This window comes from Alligator mississippiensis, chromosome 15 (assembly GCF_030867095.1).
Source record: "Alligator mississippiensis isolate rAllMis1 chromosome 15, rAllMis1, whole genome shotgun sequence".
NCBI lineage: Eukaryota > Metazoa > Chordata > Crocodylia > Alligatoridae > Alligator > Alligator mississippiensis.
Window position 1 is genome coordinate 15,592,947 of NC_081838.1, and position 23,628 is coordinate 15,616,574.

At 51.3% G+C, this 23,628-nt stretch overlaps 4 long non-coding RNA genes across 4 annotated transcripts; all 4 read left to right on the plus strand.

The window, feature by feature from the left end:
• The first annotated feature begins 1,947 nt into the window (after positions 1 to 1,947).
• On the plus strand, positions 1,948 to 3,394 carry LOC132245597 (uncharacterized). Its single transcript, XR_009457306.1, has 2 exons — positions 1,948 to 2,163; positions 2,727 to 3,394. It is a non-coding gene; the product is annotated as an uncharacterized LOC132245597 (long non-coding RNA).
• A 4,386-nt stretch (positions 3,395 to 7,780) lies between these two features.
• On the plus strand, positions 7,781 to 9,199 carry LOC132245611 (uncharacterized). Its single transcript, XR_009457321.1, has 2 exons — positions 7,781 to 7,996; positions 8,560 to 9,199. It is a non-coding gene; the product is annotated as an uncharacterized LOC132245611 (long non-coding RNA).
• Positions 9,200 to 13,595: 4,396 nt separating this feature from the next.
• On the plus strand, positions 13,596 to 15,014 carry LOC132245618 (uncharacterized). Its single transcript, XR_009457333.1, has 2 exons — positions 13,596 to 13,811; positions 14,375 to 15,014. It is a non-coding gene; the product is annotated as an uncharacterized LOC132245618 (long non-coding RNA).
• A 4,401-nt stretch (positions 15,015 to 19,415) lies between these two features.
• LOC132245609 (uncharacterized) lies at positions 19,416 to 20,834 on the plus strand. Its single transcript, XR_009457319.1, has 2 exons — positions 19,416 to 19,631; positions 20,195 to 20,834. It is a non-coding gene; the product is annotated as an uncharacterized LOC132245609 (long non-coding RNA).
• The last annotated feature ends 2,794 nt before the right edge of the window (positions 20,835 to 23,628 follow it).

Genomic DNA, 23,628 nt, shown 5'->3' on the forward strand with positions numbered 1-23,628 from the left:
TGCCAATACTGAGAAGAAAAAGAAATGCACAAATTGTGTGCGTGGGGGGGGGGGTGGAGGCGGGATTGCAGGCAGGAAGGGGCTTCTGTTATATCAATGTCCAGAAGGGAAACGTACAAAGGGGGCGTTCTGATACACCACCTGGACATCTTTACCCCCCCAGTTTCCCAGGCCTTGCAGGGGCACAGGCCACGAGCAGTGTCCTCATCTCCCACTCTCTGCCTCTACTGAGCTCCCCAGTGCTGAGGCCATGAGTCTCCACATGCACTGATTCCTTGTCCTAGCACTCCTCAGCTGGATGCCAGGATAAGAGCGCTTGCTTTGTGGCTGCAGTGATGCAGTGGAGGGAGCAGATGACCTCGTTGGCCTTTTGGGACAAACCTCCTTTACTGAATGTGGGGAACAGAAAATGTTGGTGAATGGAAGTGCCAGACAGGGAGAGCAGTAGGTGCCAGAGGTGAAGGAGCCAGATGTGCTAAGGTCCCTGGCTCTGCCTGGGAGACCAGCAATCTTGATTCAGCACCTCACACACTCCTGTGACAGTCTTGGGCAAGACCCTCCCTCTGCTTCTGCATTCAGATGCCCTCTGCCCCGTGCACACTGCACCGTGGTCGCAAGGCTCCAGTCACTGCCTTGTGCAGAGCAGCTCAGGGGAGCCTGTGCTGGAGGGGGCAGTGGAGAGGACACCGTGGATTTGTGGTTTAGAGAGACACCAGCGCCTCTCACGCGCCTCCCCTCCACCAACACTTCCTAATTCCTTGTTTGCATCATGCTTTGCCCGATTTTTTCTTCTGGTATACTGACATGTATCATTGTACCCCTCCTTGAGTATCCTGCTGTAAAGGAAGAAGAGATTTAGATAGGATTTGCTCATAGTGACTGCCATGAACAACTCATGGCTGTGTTTCCACAAGATGTTTGCAGGGTGTTGTCACCAGGTGCTCATGCCCTCCTGGCTGTGGTTCAGCTTTTGGCCCCTCTTTCCTTGTCCCACACATGGCCTCTGGCATGGAGCCCTGCCTGGCAGGACAGGAGGCCAAATCCCAGTGAGTGGGACTGGCGCAGCCCCATGGAAGTCAAAGCAGTGCTGCCCACTTCCACCGCTGGTGAGGAGGGGTGGAAATATGGCCTTGAGAGTCTTGTCCCCAGTTTCTGGCCTGCTCTGTTGTTCCCCGCTCAGCCCACCCTTAGCTCGCCTGTGCAGCCAGAGGAAATGCTCCTATGCCCCTGAGGAAGCATTGTGCACACCTGAGGCACTAGAGGTACATGTCTGCAGGTGCTGGTGCGGTTAGATTGAAAATGAAGCAGGAAGGAGAGAAACAGGAGCCAAGGGTTTGTGTATCAAGGTTTTTCAAAGCCTCCAAAGGATGGAGATGCCACCACCTGTCTGGGTAACCCGTTCCAGTGCTTCAGCACCGTCCACATGAGAAACTTCTTCTTAATATCTAACCTCCACCTCCCTTGCTGCCACTGGTGACCATTGCACCTTGTTCTGTCATCTGCCACCACTGAGATGCCACCAACTCCATCCTCTTTGGAGACAACCTGCAGAGAGTTGAAGGCTGCTATAAACCCCCTCCCTCGCTCTTCTCTTCTCAAGACAAAATAAGTCTAATTCCCTAAATCTTCAGTCAGGTGTGCATGAAGCTTCCCCAGGGACACAACTGTTTACTCTGGCTACACAGGGGCGGTGAAGGGTGGGCTGGGATTTGGCCCCCTGTCCCACCAGCCAGAGCTCCATGCAGGGGACTTCATGCAGGACAAGGAAAGAGGGGTCAAAGGTGAAACCAAAGCCAGGAGGGCATGAGTGCCTGGTTCCAACACCCTGCAAAAAGCCTGCAGAAATGAAACCATGAGTTATTCATAGCAGCCACTATGAGCAAGTCCTTCAAAACAGGACAGGCAGGGGGAAGATCAATGATACATATCAGGATACCACAAGGAAAAGTGGGCTGGACTTTCTTCGGGCATATTATGATGCAAACAAGGAAATAAGGAAGTGCTGGTGGAGTGGATGTGGATGAGAGCTGCCCGGTATCACCATCTGATTCACCAAGGGCATCATATACTGGTGACGGGGCCAGAAGGCCTATAAAAGCTCTCCCTCCCAGCGCCTCCTTATCCACTTGACTCCACATCCACTCCCTCCTGTTCGCTTGACAGGTAAGTCTCTCTTGCATTCAGGCTGCCAGCGATTGCTCGGAGTTACTTCTAAACTTAATCCTATAAAAATTACAGGGAGGACTGTTTGTTCCTCTGTCTAAACCCATGTCAGCACATGTGGGATAGAGAGAAAATGCTACCCATGCTTGTACTTGCGGGTTTTAGCTGGATTTGCAGTCTGGGCCGTCAGTCAAAGGCACAGCCCTCTTGGAAAGGAGCTAAAGGACAGAACCCTGCCTAGCATTCACTTTTGGGTGTGCTCTGCCTTCGGCATGTGCTCAAGCCCCTTCCCTCTTCCAGGGAAGGCGTTTGAACCAATGTTCCTGGGCTTTTGAATACTTTCATTTTGCACATGTGAGCTTCAGTCTCATCAGTTTTGATGGTGCTTTGCTGAGAAAGGACCTAGAGCCCAGCAGCCAGCTTCAGCACCAGGTTTAATCTAACATGGACAAGGTGGTATGGTGGATGGGTTGCTTATTTGTGTCTTTGTGTGGCTACTTGAAAGGGCAGCATGATGGAGGATGGTGGTGACTCACCGGTGCTGTGCTGTCTTTCCCTTCCAGGCATTTCTGAGTTGAAGAACCATGTCTTACTCCAACCAGCAGCAATGCAAGCAGGTTGTGTGTCCTCCACCATTGATTCCTCCCCAGAAATGTACTCCACCGCAGTGTCCTCTACCAAAGTGCCCTCCATCAAAGTGCCCTCCACCCCAGTGGCCTGACCAGAAGTGCCCTCCACCCCAGTGTCCTGACCAGAAGTGCCCTCCATCGAAGTGCCCTCCACCGCAGTGGCCTGACCAGAAGTGCCCTCCACCCCAATGTCCTGATCAGAAGTGCCCTCCACCCCAGTGTCCTCAGCAACAGTGACCTCCACAGAAGTGATGGCTGATGCCCCAACCCAGCGCGGCAACATCAACATCCGGGAAAGCAAGAGCAAGTCAGCAAGTCCCTGAATGCAGTTTCTTTCACATCCCTTGCTCTTCTCCCCTTGTTTCCCAGGCTGTTCCTGCAACCACTTCCAAGCTCTGCTCTTGTACCCAGCATCAATCCTGTTCTAAGTGGTGCCTTGAATCTGCGTAGGTGGCAACGGACTTTGCAATTCAGTCTCCTGGCATTCTCCTTCTGGAAGAAGCTGGATACGGAGATACAGACCAATCCTTAATTTATTCTCCAGTGTTTCCCTCCTATCTTACATTGTGAGCTTTGTCCAATAAAAGTTTTCCTTCATGGCATCTGCTGATTCCTGGTGTGTCTCTAAACCTACAGATCCACGGTGTCCTCTCCACTGCCCCCTCCAGCATAGGCTCCCTTCAGCTGCTCTGCACAAGGCAGTGACTGAAGCCTCGTGACCACGGTGCTATGTGCATGGTGCTGAGGGCACGTAAATGCAGGAGATAGAGGGTCCTGCACCAGGCCCAGATGGCACGGCCTCATTGAACTCATTCCCCAGGTTCAGGGCAAGGACGGCCAAGCTGTGGTGCATGCGTGGGCTGTGGCACATCAGGGAGGGGCAGGAAGCTAAGCAGGAGATGAGGCAGGGGAGGGGGATTGGAGTGGCTCTCGGGCAGGACACAGGGGGTAGTAATTTGTGGGCCACCCACCAAATGGCTGCCCCACTGTCACAGGGCACCTCAGCACCCCTGGCCACTGCTTATGTCTCTTCCCCACTCCAGATGCCAGTCCCCAGCCCTGCAACCTGGGGTCTTGCATGCAGAGACACTCTCCCATCCTCTCTCAGCCGTCGCTGCCAACAGCATTGCTCTGAGCTCAGCAGGTGATGCAGATCGTCAGCAGGGAAGAGTTTGGTCCAGGCCTGGGCCACCCACAACAGAAAGGATGTGGATAATTTTCGAGATATTCAAGTGGAGGGTGGTAAAATGGTTGTGGGTGTGGGGGGACATGACTTATGAGGAAAGGCTGAGGGAACTGGGCTTTAGTCTGGAGAAGAGAAGACTGAGGGGGATTGAATAGCAGCCTTCACCTCCCTGCAGGGTGGCTATTGCTGAGGTTGGTTATTAGGAAGAATTTTTTTCATGAAGATAGTAGTAAAGCACTGGAACCAGAGAGGTGGTGAATTCTCCATCCTTGGAGGTTTTTAAGACCTGGCTAAGCAAAGCCCTTGCTGGGATGATGTAGTTGGGGCTGGTCCTGCTTGGAGCAGGGAGTTGTTGCCACCCTTAACCATTTCCAAGGGGCCTAGGGTAAGCTGCAGGCATGCTGCTAGGCAAAAGGGCCAAAGCTTCTTTCTGAATAACCATAGTGTGAATCTTTCCAGATGTGACAACTGAGTTGATCAGCAAGTAAAGAAAATGTTCAAACACAGCTAAACAAATCACTAGTCCTAAAAGGATATAAGAGAAGAGCATAGAAGAGGGGACCCTGGAGCAGTAGGGCAGCCTTTTAGGTGGGTGCGCCATAAATTACCCCCAGGATCCTGCCTGACTGCCACTACAAACTCCCTCTCCTGCACAACCTCCTGCTCAGCTTCCTGCCCCTCCCTGATGTGCCACAGCCCACGCACGCGCCACAGTTTGGCCATCCTTGCCCTACACCTGGGCAATGGGTTTAATGAGGTTGTGCCATTGTTGGCTACAAAGGACCAAATCACAGGATCTTCATAAATTCTAGTTTATTGAACGGCATGTGAAGTTACCAATAAAATCATAAATGCAATCTTTCAGTTATGGGTGGTACTGGTCACCTTAGCGCACACACACACATTCGCTCACTCATTCAAACCCATGTAGCATAGTGTATAGTAGCTGCTGTAGTGATTGTGAGAGCACTGGTGTCGGTATATCTACCTGCCCGAGGCCCTGGAGTCTGCTGTTTGTGGTCAGCTTCCTTCAAGGCAATGTCTTCTCCAGAAGGGGGTTGTCTGCTTGTCCTTCTGTCTCGGTAGGTCAGGTGCTGGATGAGAGGGCACCACTGAGGGTCACGCTTCACTGCCTTTTATCCCTTTCTGGTAGACTTGTCTGATCCCCCAGCATCACCTTGGTTACCCAATACACAGATTCTTGTCCCATGTGGGTCTTGAGTAGTACCTGGCAGCTGTTACTCATAGGGGTCTTGCCTGCTTTTAGGGCATTTTGGGAGTCAGTTTGTGATTTTCATTCATAAACAATGGTATTGTTAAGGGTTGCAGGAATAGTCAGCTGGGTAGGTGCTCACTTCCAGGAATCAGTTCTCTAGCTTGATTGGTTTAACATGGACTTCCTGGAGCTGGGCTTTTGTCTACTGATGACCATCATTCACTCGCATTCACTCATGGGACCACCCAATATAACACATTGTATCACTTTACTCTAACAATGTCAATGCAGTTTTAACAGTGGTCCAGGGTGGAACTTCATTCTACAGGGAGTGCATTCCATAAAACTTTAAAAGTATAAAATATAAAAAGCCATGGTAAAGATGAGACAGTTGAAATATCAAAATGCAATGTGAGGTAGTGAGGATCAAAGGCTACTGGGGACAGTAAGTGAGTTAGCTTAGCACAGGATATATTGACAGTCTTTGCAGTGGATATTTTAGTTCTTTTGTTTTCTTTAGGGACACTGAGTTTAGTTGATATGTGGATGTAGTTTCTAGGTTTCCCCTACAGAAAGCCACTTCAGCTTTCTGGCTTGCTCTGAGCCTTGCCACCCCCATGCAATGAGTGTGCTAGGTATCTGCCAATACTGAGAAGAAAAAGAAATGCACAAATTGTGTGCGTGGGGGGGGGGGTGGAGGCGGGATTGCAGGCAGGAAGGGGCTTCTGTTATATCAATGTCCAGAAGGGAAACGTACAAAGGGGGCGTTCTGATACACCACCTGGACATCTTTACCCCCCCAGTTTCCCAGGCCTTGCAGGGGCACAGGCCACGAGCAGTGTCCTCATCTCCCACTCTCTGCCTCTACTGAGCTCCCCAGTGCTGAGGCCATGAGTCTCCACGTGCACTGATTCCTTGTCCTAGCACTCCTCAGCTGGATGCCAGGATAAGAGCGCTTGCTTTGTGGCTGCAGTGATGCAGTGGAGGGAGCAGATGACCTCGTTGGCCTTTTGGGACAAACCTCCTTTACTGAATGTGGGGAACAGAAAATGTTGGTGAATGGAAGTGCCAGACAGGGAGAGCAGTAGGTGCCAGAGGTGAAGGAGCCAGCTGTGCTAAGGTCCCTGGCTCTGCCTGGGAGACCAGCAATCTTGATTCAGCACCTCACACACTCCTGTGACAGTCTTGGGCAAGACCCTCCCTCTGCTTCTGCATTCAGATGCCCTCTGCCCCGTGCACACTGCACTGTGGTCGCAAGGCTCCAGTCACTGCCTTGTGCAGAGCAGCTCAGGGGAGCCTGTGCTGGAGGGGGCAGTGGAGAGGACACCGTGGATTTGTGGTTTAGAGAGACACCAGCGCCTCTCACGCGCCTCCCCTCCACCAACACTTCCTAATTCCTTGTTTGCATCATGCTTTGCCCGATTTTTTCTTCTGGTATACTGACATGTATCATTGTACCCCTCCTTGAGTATCCTGCTGTAAAGGAAGAAGAGATTTAAATAGGATTTGCTCATAGTGACTGCCATGAACAACTCATGGCTGTGTTTCCACAAGATGTTTGCAGGGTGTTGTCACAGGTGCTCATGCCCTCCTGGCTGTGGTTCAGCTTTTGGCCCCTCTTTCCTTGTCCCACACATGGCCTCTGGCATGGAGCCCTGCCTGGCAGGACAGGAGGCCAAATCCCAGTGAGTGGGACTGGCGCAGCCCCATGGAAGTCAAAGCAGTGCTGCCCACTTCCACCGCTGGTGAGGAGGGGTGGAAATATGGCCTTGAGTGTCTTGTCCCCAGTTTCTGGCCTGCTCTGTTGTTCCCCGCTCAGCCCACCCTTAGCTCGCCTGTGCAGCCAGAGGAAATGCTCCTATGCCCCTGAGGAAGCATTGTGCACACCTGAGGCACTAGAGGTACATGTCTGCAGGTGCTGGTGCGGTTAGATTGAAAATGAAGCAGGAAGGAGAGAAACAGGAGCCAAGGGTTTGTGTATCAAGGTTTTTCAAAGCCTCCAAAGGATGGAGATGCCACCACCTGTCTGGGTAACCCGTTCCAGTGCTTCAGCACCGTCCACATGAGAAACTTCTTCCTAATATCTAACCTCCACCTCCCTTGCTGCCACTGGTGACCATTGCACCTTGTTCTGTCATCTGCCACCACTGAGATGCCACCAACTCCATCCTCTTTGGAGACAACCTGCAGAGAGTTGAAGGCTGCTATAAACCCCCTCCCTCGCTCTTCTCTTCTCAAGACAAAATAAGTCTAATTCCCTAAATCTTCAGTCAGGTGTGCATGAAGCTTCCCCAGGGACACAACTGTTTTCTCTGGCTACACAGGGGCGGTGAAGGGTGGGCTGGGATTTGGCCCCCTGTCCCACCAGCCAGAGCTCCATGCAGGGGACTTCATGCAGGACAAGGAAAGAGGGGTCAAAGGTGAAACCAAAGCCAGGAGGGCATGAGTGCCTGGTTCCAACACCCTGCAAAAAGCCTGCAGAAATGAAACCATGAGTTATTCATAGCAGCCACTATGAGCAAGTCCTTCAAAACAGGACAGGCAGGGGGAAGATCAATGATACATATCAGGATACCACAAGGAAAAGTGGGCTGGACTTTCTTCGGGCATATTATGATGCAAACAAGGAAATAAGGAAGTGCTGGTGGAGTGGATGTGGATGAGAGCTGCCCGGTATCACCATCTGATTCACCAAGGGCATCATATACTGGTGACGGGGCCAGAAGGCCTATAAAAGCTCTCCCTCCCAGCGCCTCCTTATCCACTTGACTCCACATCCACTCCCTCCTGTTCGCTTGACAGGTAAGTCTCTCTTGCATTCAGGCTGCCAGCGATTGCTCGGAGTTACTTCTAAACTTAATCCTATAAAAATTACAGGGAGGACTGTTTGTTCCTCTGTCTAAACCCATGTCAGCACATGTGGGATAGAGAGAAAATGCTACCCATGCTTGTACTTGCGGGTTTTAGCTGGATTTGCAGTCTGGGCCGTCAGTCAAAGGCACAGCCCTCTTGGAAAGGAGCTAAAGGACAGAACCCTGCCTAGCATTCACTTCTGGGTGTGCTCTGCCTTCGGCATGTGCTCAAGCCCCTTCCCTCTTCCAGGAAAGCCGTTTGAACCAATGTTCCCGGGCTTTTGAATATTTGCATTTTGCACATGTGAGCTTCAGTCTCATCAGTTTTGATGGTGCTTTGCTGGCAAAGGACCTAGAGCCCAGTAGCCAGCTTCAGCACCAGGTTTAATCTAACATGGACAAGGTGGTAGGGTGGATGGGTTGCTTATTTGTGTCTTTGTGTGGCTACTTGAAAGGGCAGCATGATGGAGGATGGTGGTGACTCATCAGTGCTGTGCTTTCTTTCCCTTCCAGGCATTTCTGAGTTGAAGAACCATGTCTTACCCCAACCAGCAGCAATGCAAGCAGGTTGTGTGTCCTCCACCATTGATTCCTCCCCAGAAATGTACTCCACCGCAGTGTCCTCTACCAAAGTGCCCTCCATCAAAGTGCCCTCCACCCCAGTGGCCTGACCAGAAGTGCCCTCCACCCCAGTGTCCTGACCAGAAGTGCCCTCCATCGAAGTGCCCTCCACCGCAGTGGCCTGACCAGAAGTGCCCTCCACCGCAGTGTCCTCAGCAACAGTGACCTCCACAGAAGTGATGGCTGATGCCCCAACCCACCGCGGCAACATCAACATCTGGGAAAGCAAGAGCAAGTCAGCAAGTCCCTGAATGCAGTTTCTTTCACATCCCTTGCTCTTCTCCCCTTGTTTCCCAGGCTGTTCCTGCAACCATTTCCAAGCTCTGCTCTTGTACCCAGCAACGATCCTGTTCTAAGTGGTGCCTTGAATCTGTGCCGGTGCCAACTGACTTTGCGATTCAGTCTCCTGGCATTTTCTTTCTGGTAAGAAGCTGGATACGGAGATACAGGACCAGTCTTTAAATTATTTTCCAGTGTTTCCCTCCTATCTTACATTGTGAGCTTCGTCCAATAAAAGTTTTCCTTCATGGCATCTGCTGATTCCTGGTGTGTCTCTAAACCTGCAGATCCACGGTGTCCTCTCCACTGCCCCCTCCAGCATAGGCTCCCTTCAGCTGCTCTGCACAAGGCAGTGACTGGAGCCTCGTGACCAAGGTGCTATGTGCATGGTGCTGAGGGCACGTAAATGCAGGAGAGGGAGGGTCCTGCACCAGGCCCAGATGACACGGCCTCATTGAACTCATTCCCCAGGTTCAGGGCAAGGATGGCCAAGCTGTGGTGCATGCCTGCGCTGTGGCAGATCAGGAAGGGGCAGGAAGCTGAGTAGGAGGTCAGGTAGGGAAGGGGGATGGGAGTGGCACTCAGGCAGGACACAGGGGGTAGTAATTTGTGGGCCACCCACCAAATGGCTGCCCCACTGTCACAGGGCACCTCAGCACCCCTGGCCACTGCTTATGTCTCTCCACGGACTCTCTCCCCACTCCAGATGCCATCCCCAGCCCTGCAACCTGGGGCCTTGCATGCAGAGACACTCTCCCATCCTCTCTCAGCCGTCGCTGCCAACAGCATTGCTCTGAACTCAGCAGGTGATGCAGATTGTCAGCAGGGAAGAGTTTGGTCCAGGCCTGGGCCTCCCACAACAGAAAGGATGTGGATAATTTCGAGAGTCCAATGGAGGGTGGAAAAATGGTTGTGGGGCTGGGGGACATGACTTACAAGGAAAGGCTGAGGGAACTGGGCTTTAGTCTGGAGAAGAGAAGACTGAGGGGGATTGAATAGCAGCCTTCACCTCCCTGCAGGGTGGCTATTGCTGAGCTTGGTTATTAGGAAGAATTTTTTTCATGAAGATAGTAGTTAAGCACTGGAACCAGAGAGGTGGTGAATTCTCCATCCTTGGAGGTTTTTAAGACCTGGCTAAGCAAAGCCCTTGCTGGGATGATGTAGTTGGGGCTGGTCCTGCTTGGAGCAGGGAGTTGTTGCCACCCTTAACCATTTCCAAGGGGCCTAGGGTAAGCTGCAGGCATGCTGCTAGGCAAAAGGGCCAAAGCTTCTTTCTGAATAACCATAGTGTGAATCTTTCCAGATGTGACAACTGAGTTGATCAGCAAGTAAAGAAAATGTTCAAACACAGCTAAACAAATCACTAGTCCTAAAAGGATATAAGAGAAGAGCATAGAAGAGGGGACCCTGGAGCAGTAGGGCAGCCTTTCAGGTGGGTGCGCCATAAATTACCCCCAGGATCCTGCCTGACTGCCACTACAAACTCCCTCTCCTGCACAACCTCCTGCTCAGCTTCCTGCCCCTCCCTGACGTGCCACAGCCCACGCACGCGCCACAGTTTGGCCATCCTTGCCCTACACCTGGGCAATGGGTTTAATGAGGTTGTGCCATTGTTGGCTACAAAGGACCAAATCACAGGATCTTCATAAATTCTAGTTTATTGAACGGCATGTGAAGTTACCAATAAAATCATAAATGCAATCTTTCAGTTATGGGTGGTACTGGTCACCTTAGCGCGCACACACACATTCGCTCACTCATTCAAACCCATGTAGCATAGTGTATAGTAGCTGCTGTAGTGATTGTGAGAGCACTGGTGTCGGTATATCTACCTGCCCGAGGCCCTGGAGTCTGCTGTTTGTGGTCAGCTTCCTTCAAGGCAATGTCTTCTCCAGAAGGGGGTTGTCTGCTTGTCCTTCTGTCTCGGTAGGTCAGGTGCTGGATGAGAGGGCACCACTGAGGGTCACGCTTCACTGCCTTTTATCCCTTTCTGGTAGACTTGTCTGATCCCCCAGCATCACCTTGGTTACCCAATACACAGATTCTTGTCCCATGTGGGTCTTGAGTAGTACCTGGCAGCTGTTACTCATAGGGGTCTTGCCTGCTTTTAGGGCATGTTGGGAGTCAGTTTGTGATTTTCATTCATAAACAATGGTATTGTTAAGGGTTGCAGGAATAGTCAGCTGGGTAGGTGCTCACTTCCAGGAATCAGTTCTTTAGCTTGATTGGTTTAACATGGACTTCCTGGAGCTGGGCTTTTGTCTACTGATGACCATCATTCACTCGCATTCACTCATGGGACCACCCAGTATAACACATTGTATCACTTTACTCTTACAATGTCAATGCAGTTTTAACAGTGGTCCAGGGTGGAACTTCATTCTACAGGGAGTGCATTCCATAAAACTTTAAAAGTATAAAATATAAAAAGCCATGGTAAAGATGAGACAGTTGAAATATCAAAATGCAATGTGAGGTAGTGAGGATCAAAGGCTACTGGGGACAGTAAGTGAGTTAGCTTAGCACAGGATATATTGACAGTCTTTGCAGTGGATATTTTAGTTCTTTTGTTTTCTTTAGGGACACTGAGTTTAGTTGATATGTGGATGTAGTTTCTAGGTTTCCCCTACAGAAAGCCACTTCAGCTTTCTGGCTTGCTCTGAGCCTTGCCACACCCATGCAATGAGTGTGCTAGGTATCTGCCAATACTGAGAAGAAAAAGAAATGCACAAATTGTGTGCGTGAGGGGGGGGGGGTGGAGGCGGGATTGCAGGCAGGAAGGGGCTTCTGTTATATCAATGTCCAGAAGGGAAACGTACAAAGGGGGCGTTCTGATACACCACCTGGACATCTTTACCCCCCCAGTTTCCCAGGCCTTGCAGGGGCACAGGCCACGAGCAGTGTCCTCATCTCCCACTCTCTGCCTCTACTGAGCTCCCCAGTGCTGAGGCCATGAGTCTCCACGTGCACTGATTCCTTGTCCTAGCACTCCTCAGCTGGATGCCAGGATAAGAGCGCTTGCTGTGTGGCTGCAGTGATGCAGTGGAGGGAGAAGATGACCTCGTTGGCCTTTTGGGACAAACCTCCTTTACTGAATGTGGGGAACAGAAAATGTTGGTGAATGGAAGTGCCAGACAGGGAGAGCAGTAGGTGCCAGAGGTGAAGGAGCCAGATGTGCTAAGGTCCCTGCCTCTGCCTGGGAGACCAGCATTCTTGATTCAGCACCTCACACACTCCTGTGACAGTCTTGGGCAAGACCCTCCCTCTGCTTCTGCATTCAGATGCCCTCTGCCCCGTGCACACTGCACTGTGGTCGCAAGGCTCCAGTCACTGCCTTGTGCAGAGCAGCTCAGGGGAGCCTGTGCTGGAGGGGGCAGTGGAGAGGACACCGTGGATTTGTGGTTTAGAGAGACACCAGCGCCTCTCACGCGCCTCCCCTCCACCAACACTTCCTAATTCCTTGTTTGCATCATGCTTTGCCCGATTTTTTCTTCTGGTATACTGACATGTATCATTGTACCCCTCCTTGAGTATCCTGCTGTAAAGGAAGAAGAGATTTAGATAGGATTTGCTCATAGTGACTGCCATGAACAACTCATGGCTGTGTTTCCACAAGATGTTTGCAGGGTGTTGTAACCAGGTGCTCATGCCCTCCTGGCTGTGGTTCAGCTTTTGGCCCCTCTTTCCTTGTCCCACACATGGCCTCTGGCATGGAGCCCTGCCTGGCAGGACAGGAGGCCAAATCCCAGTGAGTGGGACTGGCGCAGCCCCATGGAAGTCAAAGCAGTGCTGCCCACTTCCACCGCTGGTGAGGAGGGGTGGAAATATGGCCTTGAGAGTCTTGTCCCCAGTTTCTGGCCTGCTCTGTTGTTCCCCGCTCAGCCCACCCTTAGCTCGCCTGTGCAGCCAGAGGAAATGCTCCTATGCCCCTGAGGAAGCATTGTGCACACCTGAGGCACTAGAGGTACATGTCTGCAGGTGCTGGTGCGGTTAGATTGAAAATGAAGCAGGAAGGAGAGAAACAGGAGCCAAGGGTTTGTGTATCAAGGTTTTTCAAAGCCTCCAAAGGATGGAGATGCCACCACCTGTCTGGGTAACCCGTTCCAGTGCTTCAGCACCGTCCACATGAGAAACTTCTTCTTAATATCTAACCTCCACCTCCCTTGCTGCCACTGGTGACCATTGCACCTTGTTCTGTCATCTGCCACCACTGAGATGCCACCAACTCCATCCTCTTTGGAGACAACCTGCAGAGAGTTGAAGGCTGCTATAAACCCCCTCCCTCGCTCTTCTCTTCTCAAGACAAAATAAGTCTAATTCCCTAAATCTTCAGTCAGGTGTGCATGAAGCTTCCCCAGGGACACAACTTTTTACTCTGGCTACACAGGGGCGGTGAAGGGTGGGCTGGGATTTGGCCCCCTGTCCCACCAGCCAGAGCTCCATGCAGGGGACTTCATGCAGGACAAGGAAAGAGGGGTCAAAGGTGAAACCAAAGCCAGGAGGGCATGAGTGCCTGGTTCCAACACCCTGCAAAAAGCCTGCAGAAATGAAACCATGAGTTATTCATAGCAGCCACTATGAGCAAGTCCTTCAAAACAGGACAGGCAGGGGGAAGATCAATGATACATATCAGGATACCACAAGGAAAAGTGGGCTGGACTTTCTTCGGGCATATTATGATGCAAACAAGGAAATAAGGAAGTGCTGGTGGAGTGGATGTGGATGAGAGCTGCCCGGTATCACCATCTGATTCACCAAGGGCATCATATACTGGTGACGGGGCCAGAAGGCCTATAAAAGCTCTCCCTCCCAGCGCCTCCTTATCCACTTGACTCCACATCCACTCCCTCCTGTTCGCTTGACAGGTAAGTCTCTCTTGCATTCAGGCTGCCAGCGATTGCTCGGAGTTACTTCTAAACTTAATCCTATAAAAATTACAGGGAGGACTGTTTGTTCCTCTGTCTAAACCCATGTCAGCACATGTGGGATAGAGAGAAAATGCTACCCATGCTTGTACTTGCGGGTTTTAGCTGGATTTGCAGTCTGGGCCGTCAGTCAAAGGCACAGCCCTCTTGGAAAGGAGCTAAAGGACAGAACCCTGCCTAGCATTCACTTCTGGGTGTGCTCTGCCTTCGGCATGTGCTCAAGCCCCTTCCCTCTTCCAGGAAAGCCGTTTGAACCAATGTTCCCGGGCTTTTGAATATTTGCATTTTGCACATGTGAGCTTCAGTCTCATCAGTTTTGATGGTGCTTTGCTGGCAAAGGACCTAGAGCCCAGTAGCCAGCTTCAGCACCAGGTTTAATCTAACATGGACAAGGTGGTAGGGTGGATGGGTTGCTTATTTGTGTCTTTGTGTGGCTACTTGAAAGGGCAGCATGATGGAGGATGGTGGTGACTCATCAGTGCTGTGCTTTCTTTCCCTTCCAGGCATTTCTGAGTTGAAGAACCATGTCTTACCCCAACCAGCAGCAATGCAAGCAGGTTGTGTGTCCTCCACCATTGATTCCTCCCCAGAAATGTACTCCACCGCAGTGTCCTCTACCAAAGTGCCCTCCATCAAAGTGCCCTCCACCCCAGTGGCCTGACCAGAAGTGCCCTCCACCCCAGTGTCCTGACCAGAAGTGCCCTCCATCGAAGTGCCCTCCACCGCAGTGGCCTGACCAGAAGTGCCCTCCACCGCAGTGTCCTCAGCAACAGTGACCTCCACAGAAGTGATGGCTGATGCCCCAACCCACCGCGGCAACATCAACATCTGGGAAAGCAAGAGCAAGTCAGCAAGTCCCTGAATGCAGTTTCTTTCACATCCCTTGCTCTTCTCCCCTTGTTTCCCAGGCTGTTCCTGCAACCATTTCCAAGCTCTGCTCTTGTACCCAGCAATGATCCTGTTCTAAGTGGTGCCTTGAATCTGTGCCGGTGCCAACTGACTTTGCGATTCAGTCTCCTGGCATTTTCTTTCTGGTAAGAAGCTGGATACGGAGATACAGGACCAGTCTTTAAATTATTTTCCAGTGTTTCCCTCCTATCTTACATTGTGAGCTTCGTCCAATAAAAGTTTTCCTTCATGGCATCTGCTGATTCCTGGTGTGTCTCTAAACCTGCAGATCCACGGTGTCCTCTCCACTGCCCCCTCCAGCATAGGCTCCCTTCAGCTGCTCTGCACAAGGCAGTGACTGGAGCCTCGTGACCAAGGTGCTATGTGCATGGTGCTGAGGGCACGTAAATGCAGGAGAGGGAGGGTCCTGCACCAGGCCCAGATGACACGGCCTCATTGAACTCATTCCCCAGGTTCAGGGCAAGGATGGCCAAGCTGTGGTGCATGCCTGCGCTGTGGCAGATCAGGAAGGGGCAGGAAGCTGAGTAGGAGGTCAGGTAGGGAAGGGGGATGGGAGTGGCACTCAGGCAGGACACAGGGGGTAGTAATTTGTGGGCCACCCACCAAATGGCTGCCCCACTGTCACAGGGCACCTCAGCACCCCTGGCCACTGCTTATGTCTCTCCACGGACTCTCTCCCCACTCCAGATGCCATCCCCAGCCCTGCAACCTGGGGCCTTGCATGCAGAGACACTCTCCCATCCTCTCTCAGCCGTCGCTGCCAACAGCATTGCTCTGAACTCAGCAGGTGATGCAGATTGTCAGCAGGGAAGAGTTTGGTCCAGGCCTGGGCCTCCCACAACAGAAAGGATGTGGATAATTTCGAGAGTCCAATGGAGGGTGGAAAAATGGTTGTGGGGCTGGGGGACATGACTTACAAGGAAAGGCTGAGGGAACTGGGCTTTAGTCTGGAGAAGAGAAGACTGAGGGGGATTGAATAGCAGCCTTCACCTCCCTGCAGGGTGGCTATTGCTGAGCTTGGTTATTAGGAAGAATTTTTTTCATGAAGATAGTAGTTAAGCACTGGAACCAGAGAGGTGGTGAATTCTCCATCCTTGGAGGTTTTTAAGACCTGGCTAAGCAAAGCCCTTGCTGGGATGATGTAGTTGGGGCTGGTCCTGCTTGGAGCAGGGAGTTGTTGCCACCCTTAACCATTTCCAAGGGGCCTAGGGTAAGCTGCAGGCATGCTGCTAGGCAAAAGGGCCAAAGCTTCTTTCTGAATAACCATAGTGTGAATCTTTCCAGATGTGACAACTGAGTTGATCAGCAAGTAAAGAAAATGTTCAAACACAGCTAAACAAATCACTAGTCCTAAAAGGATATAAGAGAAGAGCATAGAAGAGGGGACCCTGGAGCAGTAGGGCAGCCTTTCAGGTGGGTGCGCCATAAATTACCCCCAGGATCCTGCCTGACTGCCACTACAAACTCCCTCTCCTGCACAACCTCCTGCTCAGCTTCCTGCCCCTCCCTGACGTGCCACAGCCCACGCACGCGCCACAGTTTGGCCATCCTTGCCCTACACCTGGGCAATGGGTTTAATGAGGTTGTGCCATTGTTGGCTACAAAGGACCAAATCACAGGATCTTCATAAATTCTAGTTTATTGAACGGCATGTGAAGTTACCAATAAAATCATAAATGCAATCTTTCAGTTATGGGTGGTACTGGTCACCTTAGCGCGCACACACACATTCGCTCACTCATTCAAACCCATGTAGCATAGTGTATAGTAGCTGCTGTAGTGATTGTGAGAGCACTGGTGTCGGTATATCTACCTGCCCGAGGCCCTGGAGTCTGCTGTTTGTGGTCAGCTTCCTTCAAGGCAATGTCTTCTCCAGAAGGGGGTTGTCTGCTTGTCCTTCTGTCTCGGTAGGTCAGGTGCTGGATGAGAGGGCACCACTGAGGGTCACGCTTCACTGCCTTTTATCCCTTTCTGGTAGACTTGTCTGATCCCCCAGCATCACCTTGGTTACCCAATACACAGATTCTTGTCCCATGTGGGTCTTGAGTAGTACCTGGCAGCTGTTACTCATAGGGGTCTTGCCTGCTTTTAGGGCATGTTGGGAGTCAGTTTGTGATTTTCATTCATAAACAATGGTATTGTTAAGGGTTGCAGGAATAGTCAGCTGGGTAGGTGCTCACTTCCAGGAATCAGTTCTTTAGCTTGATTGGTTTAACATGGACTTCCTGGAGCTGGGCTTTTGTCTACTGATGACCATCATTCACTCGCATTCACTCATGGGACCACCCAGTATAACACATTGTATCACTTTACTCTTACAATGTCAATGCAGTTTTAACAGTGGTCCAGGGTGGAACTTCATTCTACAGGGAGTGCATTCCATAAAACTTTAAAAGTATAAAATATAAAAAGCCATGGTAAAGATGAGACAGTTGAAATATCAAAATGCAATGTGAGGTAGTGAGGATCAAAGGCTACTGGGGACAGTAAGTGAGTTAGCTTAGCACAGGATATATTGACAGTCTTTGCAGTGGATATTTTAGTTCTTTTGTTTTCTTTAGGGACACTGAGTTTAGTTGATATGTGGATGTAGTTTCTAGGTTTCCCCTACAGAAAGCCACTTCAGCTTTCTGGCTTGCTCTGAGCCTTGCCACACCCATGCAATGAGTGTGCTAGGTATCTGCCAATACTGAGAAGAAAAAGAAATGCACAAATTGTGTGCGTGAGGGGGGGGGGGGTGGAGGCGGGATTGCAGGCAGGAAGGGGCTTCTGTTATATCAATGTCCAGAAGGGAAACGTACAAAGGGGGCGTTCTGATACACCACCTGGACATCTTTACCCCCCAGTTTCCCAGGCCTTGCAGGGGCACAGGCCACGAGCACTGTCCTCATCTCCCACTCTCTGCCTATACTGAGCTCCCCAGTGCTGAGGCCATGAGTCTCCACGTGCACTGATTCCTTGTCCTAGCACTCCTCAGCTGGATGCCAGGATAAGAGCGCTTGCTGTGTGGCTGCAGTGATGCAGTGGAGGGAGAAGATGACCTCGTTGGCCTTTTGGGACAAACCTCCTTTACTGAATGTGGGGAACAGAAAATGTTGGTGAATGGAAGTGCCAGACAGGGAGAGCAGTAGGTGCCAGAGGTGAAGGAGCCAGATGTGCTAAGGTCCCTGGCTCTGCCTGGGAGACCAGCATTCTTGATTCAGCACCTCACACACTCCTGTGACAGTCTTGGGCAAGACCCTCCCTCTGCTTCTGCATTCAGATGCCCTCTGCCCCGTGCACACTGCACCGTGGTCGCAAGGCTCCAGTCACTGCCTAGTGCAGAGCAGCTCAGGGTAGCTTGTCCTGGAGGGGGCAGTGGAGAGGACACCGTGGATTTGTGGTTTAGAGAGACACCAGCGCCTCTCACGCGCCTCCCCTCCCCTCCACCAACACTTCCTAATTCCTTGTTTGCATCATGCTTTGTCCGATTTTTTCTTCTGGTATACTAACATGTATCATTGTACCCCTCCTTGAGTATCCTGCTGTAAAGGAAGAAGAGATTTAAATAGGATTTGCTCATAGTGACTGCCATGAACAACTCATGGCTGTGTTTCCACAAGATGTTTGCAGGGTGTTGTCACCAGGTGCTCATGCCCTCCTGGCTGTGGTTCAGCTTTTGGCCCCTCTTTCCTTGTCCCACACATGGCCTCTGGCATGGAGCCCTGCCTGGCAGGACAGGAGGCCAAATCCCAGTGAGTGGGACTGGCGCAGCCCCATGGAAGTCAAAGCAGTGCTGCCCACTTCCACCGCTGGTGAGGAGGGGTGGAAATATGGCCTTGAGTGTCTTGTCCCCAGTTTCTGGCCTGCTCTGTTGTTCCCCGCTCAGCCCACCCTTAGCTCGCCTGTGCAGCCAGAGGAAATGCTCCTATGCCCCTGAGGAAGCATTGTGCACACCTGAGGCACTAGAGGTACATGTCTGCAGGTGCTGGTGCGGTTAGATTGAAAATGAAGCAGGAAGGAGAGAAACAGGAGCCAAGGGTTTGTGTATCAAGGTTTTTCAAAGCCTCCAAAGGATGGAGATGCCACCACCTGTCTGGGTAACCCGTTCCAGTGCTTCAGCACCGTCCACATGAGAAACTTCTTCCTAATATCTAACCTCCACCTCCCTTGCTGCCACTGGTGACCATTGCACCTTGTTCTGTCATCTGCCACCACTGAGATGCCACCAACTCCATCCTCTTTGGAGACAACCTGCAGAGAGTTGAAGGCTGCTATAAACCCCCTCCCTCGCTCTTCTCTTCTCAAGACAAAATAAGTCTAATTCCCTAAATCTTCAGTCAGGTGTGCATGAAGCTTCCCCAGGGACACAACTGTTTTCTCTGGCTACACAGGGGCGGTGAAGGGTGGGCTGGGATTTGGCCCCCTGTCCCACCAGCCAGAGCTCCATGCAGGGGACTTCATGCAGGACAAGGAAAGAGGGGTCAAAGGTGAAACCAAAGCCAGGAGGGCATGAGTGCCTGGTTCCAACACCCTGCAAAAAGCCTGCAGAAATGAAACCATGAGTTATTCATAGCAGCCACTATGAGCAAGTCCTTCAAAACAGGACAGGCAGGGGGAAGATCAATGATACATATCAGGATACCACAAGGAAAAGTGGGCTGGACTTTCTTCGGGCATATTATGATGCAAACAAGGAAATAAGGAAGTGCTGGTGGAGTGGATGTGGATGAGAGCTGCCCGGTATCACCATCTGATTCACCAAGGGCATCATATACTGGTGACGGGGCCAGAAGGCCTATAAAAGCTCTCCCTCCCAGCGCCTCCTTATCCACTTGACTCCACATCCACTCCCTCCTGTTCGCTTGACAGGTAAGTCTCTCTTGCATTCAGGCTGCCAGCGATTGCTCGGAGTTACTTCTAAACTTAATCCTATAAAAATTACAGGGAGGACTGTTTGTTCCTCTGTCTAAACCCATGTCAGCACATGTGGGATAGAGAGAAAATGCTACCCATGCTTGTACTTGCGGGTTTTAGCTGGATTTGCAGTCTGGGCCGTCAGTCAAAGGCACAGCCCTCTTGGAAAGGAGCTAAAGGACAGAACCCTGCCTAGCATTCACTTCTGGGTGTGCTCTGCCTTCGGCATGTGCTCAAGCCCCTTCCCTCTTCCAGGAAAGCCGTTTGAACCAATGTTCCCGGGCTTTTGAATATTTGCATTTTGCACATGTGAGCTTCAGTCTCATCAGTTTTGATGGTGCTTTGCTGGCAAAGGACCTAGAGCCCAGTAGCCAGCTTCAGCACCAGGTTTAATCTAACATGGACAAGGTGGTAGGGTGGATGGGTTGCTTATTTGTGTCTTTGTGTGGCTACTTGAAAGGGCAGCATGATGGAGGATGGTGGTGACTCATCAGTGCTGTGCTTTCTTTCCCTTCCAGGCATTTCTGAGTTGAAGAACCATGTCTTACCCCAACCAGCAGCAATGCAAGCAGGTTGTGTGTCCTCCACCATTGATTCCTCCCCAGAAATGTACTCCACCGCAGTGTCCTCTACCAAAGTGCCCTCCATCAAAGTGCCCTCCACCCCAGTGGCCTGACCAGAAGTGCCCTCCACCCCAGTGTCCTGACCAGAAGTGCCCTCCATCGAAGTGCCCTCCACCGCAGTGGCCTGACCAGAAGTGCCCTCCACCGCAGTGTCCTCAGCAACAGTGACCTCCACAGAAGTGATGGCTGATGCCCCAACCCACCGCGGCAACATCAACATCTGGGAAAGCAAGAGCAAGTCAGCAAGTCCCTGAATGCAGTTTCTTTCACATCCCTTGCTCTTCTCCCCTTGTTTCCCAGGCTGTTCCTGCAACCATTTCCAAGCTCTGCTCTTGTACCCAGCAACGATCCTGTTCTAAGTGGTGCCTTGAATCTGTGCCGGTGCCAACTGACTTTGCGATTCAGTCTCCTGGCATTTTCTTTCTGGTAAGAAGCTGGATACGGAGATACAGGACCAGTCTTTAAATTATTTTCCAGTGTTTCCCTCCTATCTTACATTGTGAGCTTCGTCCAATAAAAGTTTTCCTTCATGGCATCTGCTGATTCCTGGTGTGTCTCTAAACCTGCAGATCCACGGTGTCCTCTCCACTGCCCCCTCCAGCATAGGCTCCCTTCAGCTGCTCTGCACAAGGCAGTGACTGGAGCCTCGTGACCAAGGTGCTATGTGCATGGTGCTGAGGGCACGTAAATGCAGGAGAGGGAGGGTCCTGCACCAGGCCCAGATGACACGGCCTCATTGAACTCATTCCCCAGGTTCAGGGCAAGGATGGCCAAGCTGTGGTGCATGCCTGCGCTGTGGCAGATCAGGAAGGGGCAGGAAGCTGAGTAGGAGGTCAGGTAGGGAAGGGGGATGGGAGTGGCACTCAGGCAGGACACAGGGGGTAGTAATTTGTGGGCCACCCACCAAATGGCTGCCCCACTGTCACAGGGCACCTCAGCACCCCTGGCCACTGCTTATGTCTCTCCACGGACTCTCTCCCCACTCCAGATGCCATCCCCAGCCCTGCAACCTGGGGCCTTGCATGCAGAGACACTCTCCCATCCTCTCTCAGCCGTCGCTGCCAACAGCATTGCTCTGAACTCAGCAGGTGATGCAGATTGTCAGCAGGGAAGAGTTTGGTCCAGGCCTGGGCCTCCCACAACAGAAAGGATGTGGATAATTTCGAGAGTCCAATGGAGGGTGGAAAAATGGTTGTGGGGCTGGGGGACATGACTTACAAGGAAAGGCTGAGGGAACTGGGCTTTAGTCTGGAGAAGAGAAGACTGAGGGGGATTGAATAGCAGCCTTCACCTCCCTGCAGGGTGGCTATTGCTGAGCTTGGTTATTAGGAAGAATTTTTTTCATGAAGATAGTAGTTAAGCACTGGAACCAGAGAGGTGGTGAATTCTCCATCCTTGGAGGTTTTTAAGACCTGGCTAAGCAAAGCCCTTGCTGGGATGATGTAGTTGGGGCTGGTCCTGCTTGGAGCAGGGAGTTGTTGCCACCCTTAACCATTTCCAAGGGGCCTAGGGTAAGCTGCAGGCATGCTGCTAGGCAAAAGGGCCAAAGCTTCTTTCTGAATAACCATAGTGTGAATCTTTCCAGATGTGACAACTGAGTTGATCAGCAAGTAAAGAAAATGTTCAAACACAGCTAAACAAATCACTAGTCCTAAAAGGATATAAGAGAAGAGCATAGAAGAGGGGACCCTGGAGCAGTAGGGCAGCCTTTCAGGTGGGTGCGCCATAAATTACCCCCAGGATCCTGCCTGACTGCCACTACAAACTCCCTCTCCTGCACAACCTCCTGCTCAGCTTCCTGCCCCTCCCTGACGTGCCACAGCCCACGCACGCGCCACAGTTTGGCCATCCTTGCCCTACACCTGGGCAATGGGTTTAATGAGGTTGTGCCATTGTTGGCTACAAAGGACCAAATCACAGGATCTTCATAAATTCTAGTTTATTGAACGGCATGTGAAGTTACCAATAAAATCATAAATGCAATCTTTCAGTTATGGGTGGTACTGGTCACCTTAGCGCGCACACACACATTCGCTCACTCATTCAAACCCATGTAGCATAGTGTATAGTAGCTGCTGTAGTGATTGTGAGAGCACTGGTGTCGGTATATCTACCTGCCCGAGGCCCTGGAGTCTGCTGTTTGTGGTCAGCTTCCTTCAAGGCAATGTCTTCTCCAGAAGGGGGTTGTCTGCTTGTCCTTCTGTCTCGGTAGGTCAGGTGCTGGATGAGAGGGCACCACTGAGGGTCACGCTTCACTGCCTTTTATCCCTTTCTGGTAGACTTGTCTGATCCCCCAGCATCACCTTGGTTACCCAATACACAGATTCTTGTCCCATGTGGGTCTTGAGTAGTACCTGGCAGCTGTTACTCATAGGGGTCTTGCCTGCTTTTAGGGCATGTTGGGAGTCAGTTTGTGATTTTCATTCATAAACAATGGTATTGTTAAGGGTTGCAGGAATAGTCAGCTGGGTAGGTGCTCACTTCCAGGAATCAGTTCTTTAGCTTGATTGGTTTAACATGGACTTCCTGGAGCTGGGCTTTTGTCTACTGATGACCATCATTCACTCGCATTCACTCATGGGACCACCCAGTATAACACATTGTATCACTTTACTCTTACAATGTCAATGCAGTTTTAACAGTGGTCCAGGGTGGAACTTCATTCTACAGGGAGTGCATTCCATAAAACTTTAAAAGTATAAAATATAAAAAGCCATGGTAAAGATGAGACAGTTGAAATATCAAAATGCAATGTGAGGTAGTGAGGATCAAAGGCTACTGGGGACAGTAAGTGAGTTAGCTTAGCACAGGATATATTGACAGTCTTTGCAGTGGATATTTTAGTTCTTTTGTTTTCTTTAGGGACACTGAGTTTAGTTGATATGTGGATGTAGTTTCTAGGTTTCCCCTACAGAAAGCCACTTCAGCTTTCTGGCTTGCTCTGAGCCTTGCCACACCCATGCAATGAGTGTGCTAGGTATCTGCCAATACTGAGAAGAAAAAGAAATGCACAAATTGTGTGCGTGAGGGGGGGGGGTGGAGGCGGGATTGCAGGCAGGAAGGGGCTTCTGTTATATCAATGTCCAGAAGGGAAACGTACAAAGGGGGCGTTCTGATACACCACCTGGACATCTTTACCCCCCAGTTTCCCAGGCCTTGCAGGGGCACAGGCCACGAGCACTGTCCTCATCTCCCACTCTCTGCCTATACTGAGCTCCCCAGTGCTGAGGCCATGAGTCTCCACGTGCACTGATTCCTTGTCCTAGCACTCCTCAGCTGGATGCCAGGATAAGAGCGCTTGCTGTGTGGCTGCAGTGATGCAGTGGAGG